This window comes from Zootermopsis nevadensis, unplaced genomic scaffold (genome assembly GCF_977971745.1).
Source record: "Zootermopsis nevadensis isolate Lab colony 2312 unplaced genomic scaffold, Znev_1.0 Znev_ptg000018l, whole genome shotgun sequence".
NCBI classification, from domain to species: domain Eukaryota; kingdom Metazoa; phylum Arthropoda; class Insecta; order Blattodea; family Termopsidae; genus Zootermopsis; species Zootermopsis nevadensis.
The window spans coordinates 2862910-2870274 of NW_028259150.1; positions in this window are offsets into that span (position 1 = coordinate 2862910).

Sequence of the window (7365 nt, forward strand, 5' to 3'; positions counted from 1 at the left end):
AAGCCCTGTTCAATAATTAATTACTGCGCAAAAGGTTGGTGCTTTCTCAGATGGTCAATTCCCTGCTTTCAACAACCCGAAAACTCTTCATTATCTTCGCAAAAACCCTTTGTACTGTATCTGAGTTAATACCTTCTATGATAAGTTTTAATAACATTATCCCCTCTGTTCCTAAGTAAATTTTCAGATTTTGCAACCAAAATTTGTCTTGTATTTCTCATTTCCCTTAGGCGTGTTACATTATCCGCAAAATATTAGGTGCAGACTGAAAGAAATTAATCTCCTCATTGTGTACTTTTGTCTAATGCTCGGCTAATTTTTTCAGGTCAGAATATTCCCCGGTATTTTATCGTCTTGGTCCTTGTAAGTAGGGACACTAAGGATAAAAACCAATGCAGTTAGAGGACCCACGCCTCTGGTATCAGCGAAGCAACAGCTCTAGTTCTGTGAAGTCTACAAATCGTGTTTCGCTTTAATACTCAAGGCAAAAAAAGACAAGTTTATCCCCACTTTAATGAAAGAAATTAGCCGATTTATAGACAATTTTAAAATATGAAGTTCTCTCCGGTAACTTCTAACAGATTTCAGTAACTATTGATTTAGCCTAGCGTACCTGAACTTTCTCGTAGTCTAACTAAATTAATAAAAGTTACGAACCCCGATAATCTTTCATTTCTAATGGTTTAAGCGACTCTGGTTTCGAACTCCTGTACAAAACAGATCCTCCGTCTTCTTTTGTAAATAACTGTGACTCGTCTATCTTATGTCTTATAGAACGTTACTGTTGAGAGGTTAATACTTCTGCTTCCCTATGGGAGGCCCTGAGTTCAAATTTCGGCCAAGAGATCGGCTGTGGTGTCTCTTAGTCCCTTTAGGAAAACTCCGGGATAATACATTGACGAAGATCGGCCCCTTCCACATCCTTTCCAATTCACTATGTAAAATCATTCCATAATTCGATGCCATGTAATCTGAACCATTTGCACTGTTGACTTTCGTTTTTTAAATTTTTTATTTTAATTTCACTTACGGGTGTATTTCACTGATTTCCTTTTCGAAATTAGCGACGACTGTCAGGCTCAACACCGGAGCCCTCTGCGCACAAAACGCATGTGCCACTCCATCACTTCCTGTTAATCTGGAAAAGGAAACCAATAAGAAATCTGTATGGAAAGTGCGTTCACTGATGAATTTGAAAGGAATGTCACTTCCCGGCTTCAGCACGAACTGCTGCAACACGGGTTAGTTGATTTTAATCGTTCTTGTAGACCGATTCTTGACTCACATAGGGAAAACCTTGTCGTACTTGGTGGTGTCATGCATTTCCAACCGGAATATGACAGTTGCGTTCGACCTTATCATTGATTGTATTGTATATAAAAACAAGTCACCTGAAATATAGCCGACTCCGATACGTCGTGTAAATCAGGTTCCAGAGAGTAATTAGTGTTGGGTGTCATTCATGCTATTGGTTATGAAAGCCATCCCGTTACATGCCAATGTAGGCGCTTGGGAGGCGAGAAGGTATAACTCCCACTCATTCTCACCCTCGGCACTAGAAGGGTGTGAGTGGTCAGCATCACACCCCGGCCGAGCTTTACCCCCGGGAAAAGACACCGGTACCCATTGGAGAGGAGGCTGGGTGTGCCCTAGAGACATTCTGGACGCAGATCCTGGAATAAAATCCTCTGCCTCAGTCGGGGATCGAACCCCGGTCGTCCAGACGTAGCCAGTCACTACTGATTGAGCAACCCGGCTCGCATAAATAAACAAGAGCATGGGGGGGGGGGGGGGGGGAGTAGAGAAAGTTATACAATATTCAGAAAACCTGGCCCAAGAACTACAAATATTGATGAATTCAGATCATTAATGGAAGGATGAGCGATTTTTTGCTTTAGTTGTAAGATGAATTTCGTGTCTCCAGTCTTCTTATGACAAGTATGTTAACGAATAAACATGAAAATATGTTGATACTATGATTACAGGACTTGTTCTGGTGTTTTTATCTTTCAGTTTTATACCTCGTCGGTCTGCGTGTCTTATTGCAAGCAGCTTGCAACATCTCACACTCGATAATTATACTCGTTCGCGGGAAGGTGGTTTGTCGAAATATGTTTATATGTTGTTTAGTGTACTGACGTCAGAGTCCAGAGACTGAGCGATTCAGTATTTACTGTCTGAGGTGCATACAGTGGAGACGACGTTGCGGGAGTCGGCCCCACTTTCGTCTTCACGTGATTGTCATTAGCATTACCAGTTTTAGCAAACTTTTCTTATTTTATAAGGAAAACAAGTTAGTTACTAAGCAAAGATAAGATATGCCAGTGCATATTTTCCCCAACCAGTACATTTTAAACAACTCATGAATTTTCTTAAGCTTCGCATAACCATCGTGCTACGTTCAAACATCACGCTGCTTGGCACTATTCTAAACTTCTTGTTGTCTTTAATACCGGCATGGCATCTGCAAGGAATCTTGAAATCTGAGCGTTATTAGCACTTTGTCGGAGGCACGAAATGTAGACTGTTATAGAAACCTCACAAAATTGCATGCTTCAAGGTCACAGGACTTTAAACACACACACACACACACACACCTTAACCGTGCGGCTCTAAGTCACTGTGTTCCACTGTTCTGTTGTAACGTTGTACGATTTGATTTTGACTTTGAAGCGTACAATTTAGCGACACCTGCTATAGTTCGTTATAGCCAATTTAACCTTCGACTCGACATCGATATTAATGAACTATTGGAACTGAATTTTGTTTTCATTCAGATGATCCGAAGTTACGAAACCCATAAAATATGCATTTCAATATAATTTGAATGAATTAAACACAATATCGATGTGACAAGCGCCCGCTCGCTCCAGTCCGTCAGTTGTCTTCAAATAGTCGAGCTGCAAGTATTATTTTTTACAAGGGCAACGAGTACTGGCATTTAGTTAACTTGCCAGAATGAGTTAGATATACATCTCCCGATCCTCCTGTGCCAGACAAATCGACAATATCTTGTCAGGCGAACCGTTTCTATGACACAGCGGTGGACATTTTCGACACTTATAGTATTACATTATTTTTTTATTTCTAGTACTATTGTAATTTATTTGTTTACAAGTATGACGTGTCAGGAATGGGTTGTGTGAGTTTTCGATCAAACTGTACAAATCATAAACGCAAACCTCCACAAAATAATATTTTTATTTTACATTTAAAACATGGACATGGTGCGTATCTTTGGGTTTGTTCACAAATCTTGAGTTCTGGAATGTGTACTCTCGAAAATTAAGGATAGAAATTGAAATTAACTGAACTGAATTTAATTGAATTGTAATGGTTACTGATTTATGGTTACAGGTTACTTCACTGTAGCTAACTTGGTTTACTTCTCGATCTAGATCGTGTTTTATGCAAGTATTTTGTAGTTCTCTTGGCCTCTATGCCAGTATTTTAGAACAGCAAATTTCAATAAATCCTGACTGTATAGATTCCTAGGAGCTGGCACCACATTTATCTCCCGTCCCTAATATGATTTGCTTGACTCCAAAACAGAGAAGCTGTTCAGTTGCATGAAACAAACAGAATGCAATAAAAACATTCATGTTGTAAGAAAAAATAAAAACAAAATAATTATATACTTCTCAATACAACAGACATAAGATAGTATGGAAAAGCTCTACGTCTGTATTTACTAGCAACAGTGAAGTTATGAAAGCTGTTCATTTTTACAAAAGAATCCATTATTTTCTTAAGTATCAGTTATCCAACACACAAGTCTTTTTACATAAAATAGAAAATCAGTAACCATAAATATCGAACAATTGACAGACTGAAATAAAGTTTCAGGTATTTTACTGCAGTATTGTTATATGCATTACACATTTTAAGCAATATCGATTTGTTTAAATTTCCTTTAGAGGAGAGGGGATGTCACAAGAGAAGAGCTGTCGATTATGTAGGTTATCTTTCTCGATATTTAAATTGTATTGCTCAAAGAACGCACTAATATAAAAAAACACTGTTGAAGTTTTATAACAAAGCTTATTCACTGATACTACGCCTACTAATCGGACTTACATTAATAAATTATTTAAACAATTTTATATGATATTTTATTTTGGTAGGAATATTGTGATATTTTATTAGCCATTCTACATAGTCTAGAAACTGATACAGATTCATTAAATAAATGTGAAATAAACAAATTTACTAACATTTCCTTTACTGCACTTCAGATGCTCTTATATTTAATGACGCAATAATGTACTGGAAGTACATGTCTGTTACAAATATTTGCAGCATGAATAGTTAGCATACTTAGCACGTAAGAGACCATTAGTAACATTTCATTTCATTGCATTGTATTTCGAAATATGTGAAAAGGAATTTATCATCTGGCATTTTCTATCCCTTTCATGCCCAAATTCGACATCTGTCTGTAGAAATTGCCTACACTCTTTCCTAAAAATTGAAGAAAGGCGAAGAATTCAATAGGCCTATGTCTCTAAAGTGACAGCAGTTTGGTAAACTCATCAGTGTTGCCGACTTGTCTTTTCTATAAATATCTTTAAAAGTAATGTTTTACCAGATGTGTCACCTGAATCATACATTTTGAGTTTTGAGGTTCTCACGGCGGTGAAAAGTCGATTGAGGTCTTTTAGGTTTTAACACCTTGTGATCTTGCAGGTGATAACTTACCACTTATGTACAAGATCACATTTCGTCATAATGCAGAAGACAATAAGGCATTTTTTACATTCACTTGAGAGAACCAAGCAGACAAGTACCTGACTTCTATTTATTATCATTGACAACATTTTGACTTTCCTCATCGCCTACACCATGTCACTTTAACTTTAGTGTCTGCTACTGCTTTATTGGCCTTGCCTAAGCGTTTAACAGGCAGGAAAACTAAATGTGTCGCGAAGATACAATTATGGTTAAAACCATTTGTGAGCCACTCCGATGGTGTACGGATTAGCGTACTAGCCTAGCATTCAAACCCGATCGTTATGACTAATAATAATAATAATAATAACTAACAAATAACTATTTTGTGGAACCAACAAATCAGAACAGATAGAACCATCCCAAATAATAAACCAGACATAATAATCAGAAACAAAAACGGAACTTGCCTCTTAATTGATATAGCAATAAGGACTGACAGGAATGTGATTAAGAAGGAAGCAGAGAAGATATTGAAATACAAGGACCTTCTCATAGAAATACAGAGAATGTGGAAGATTCAAGCAAAAGTAATCCCAGTAGTTATAGGGGCAACAGGAACTGTCTCCAGGTCGCTCAGGAAATATTTGGCCAACATTCCGGGCGGACACGACGTCAGGAAACTTCAGAAAACTGCAATTTTGGGAACTTCATACATCATTCGAAAGACGCTGTCGTAAAATAAAATAATGTAATACATGTAATACATATTAAAAACAAAATGTATCCCGGAAATAGCTGCTGCCCTATGTACCTTAGGGACAAGGTCTGTCTCGGGTACATAGAAGTACATATCCCATAAAGTGGTGAAGAGATGGGATAATAATAATAATAATAATAATAAGTGTCACTGCCATGAAGATATGAACAGAGGTGAGTTCGGAAATATTGAGTATGTCAAATGTTCCGCAGACAATGGGTAATACTCAATGTGCAATGTGCAATGTGTGTTCCCATAATAAATAAATCGTGAAACATACATTTAGAGAATCGTTAGCTATATTTGAAGTCTGGAGCAAAATATTTTGGGCTAATTTCACTTTGGTCCGTATGGAATCATTTTAATCCCTACTTTACATACGAAACTAAAATAGAATTCATTAGAGTCCTGAAGAAGCTACTTATAGACATGCAGTCTACATTCAAGGGAAGCCTTTTCCAATAGTTCTGCTGTACACAAATGTTTGATGTAAGAAAATTGTTTCTTAATCCGTACTTTTAGGTCTATGCGATATCAGTTTTTTTCTACTTTTATTAACAGTATTTACTTGCTTTTCGAGATAGAACGGTCGAAGTACTCATCACAGTAGTCACTTCTATCATCGACGCAAGTTTCTGCCTATCGGATAAATGTTTCGTTTCGATTGCAACATCTGGAGGACATTTTGTTTAAGCTAATAATGGCGTCAGGTGTTGCAGGTATAATCATGAATCATCGTCCAATTGACCCTGTGTCACAGTTGACAGTGCTAAATACAATATGTACTTTCTTTTGCTGACTAAATAATCTCTGTGAAACGTTGTTGCTTGATGTAATAACATAAAGTAAGGGAAGTCCCAACTTTGTTTCCCATTTGTTTCCTTGTTAGTTTGCTTTTCTTATTGTATTATAATGTACGTGTTTATGTCCCTGTATATCAATTGACGACTTCATATGAAACTTGGTATGAACATCATGTCACTAAATATCATCCTCAGACGTATTAATTTCCTGTCATCAGTAATATTAACACGTAGGAATTGTGAAACACGAAAGAAAAAATCACATTAGCGCAGCTTAAAATTATGAATATGTTATACATATAATAACAGATCTCCGAAAAATATGTAGCTTTTTGTAGAATATAAAGGAGCAATAAGGTGGTTGTGCTGAAACCCAGGCCTGTACTTAACTTGTTTGGTGTTAGTAACTAATGAACTACTTGAGACGGAAAAAAGCCGAAAGTAAATTTATGCATTGTGTAAATTATACATGTAACGACTACTAACATGGCGACGATGCGGTGCTTAGAAATTATTATGTGCTAAATTTAACGTTGTTTGAATAAGTAGTAATCTACTATTAATAGGCATGGATCAGTGTATCTAACCATCATTAAGTTCCTGAAGGCAAGTAAAAGTCAAAGTTTCCCAGTATTTATTCTTTGGTAAAAGAAGGTTTTAAGGGATGTTTTTTGAAACTTCGAACGAGTGTGAACAAATGGGAGGATTGTTATGGCCTATTTCAAAATGTAGTCTCGGTATCAGCTACCTTGGCCGAGAATCGAAGCAGCGTAAATTACAAGTGTTCGACTTTGTGGCCTATAAAGCAAATGTCACTCACTCGTAATTTTTCCACTCGATAAATACTTTTACGAAAATTAGGTGCCCGTCTGCGTGGTTTGAAAGCATATTTATGTCTTGCCAAAACGGTAAGAAAATCAAGTTTTCGACTTGTACATCATAAAATCAATATTTATTACGACCAATATTACATCTGAAGTTATAAATACATTATGGTAATGATTGAACAGTGAACTGTCTGGAAAGTAAATGCTCTTCTGTTTTTACGTTCTCCTCTTCTGATGCTTCGCAAAGACGGTTACAAAATAGAAGACGTATTTCCATCTAGAATTTCTAAAAAAATTCAGCATTTTA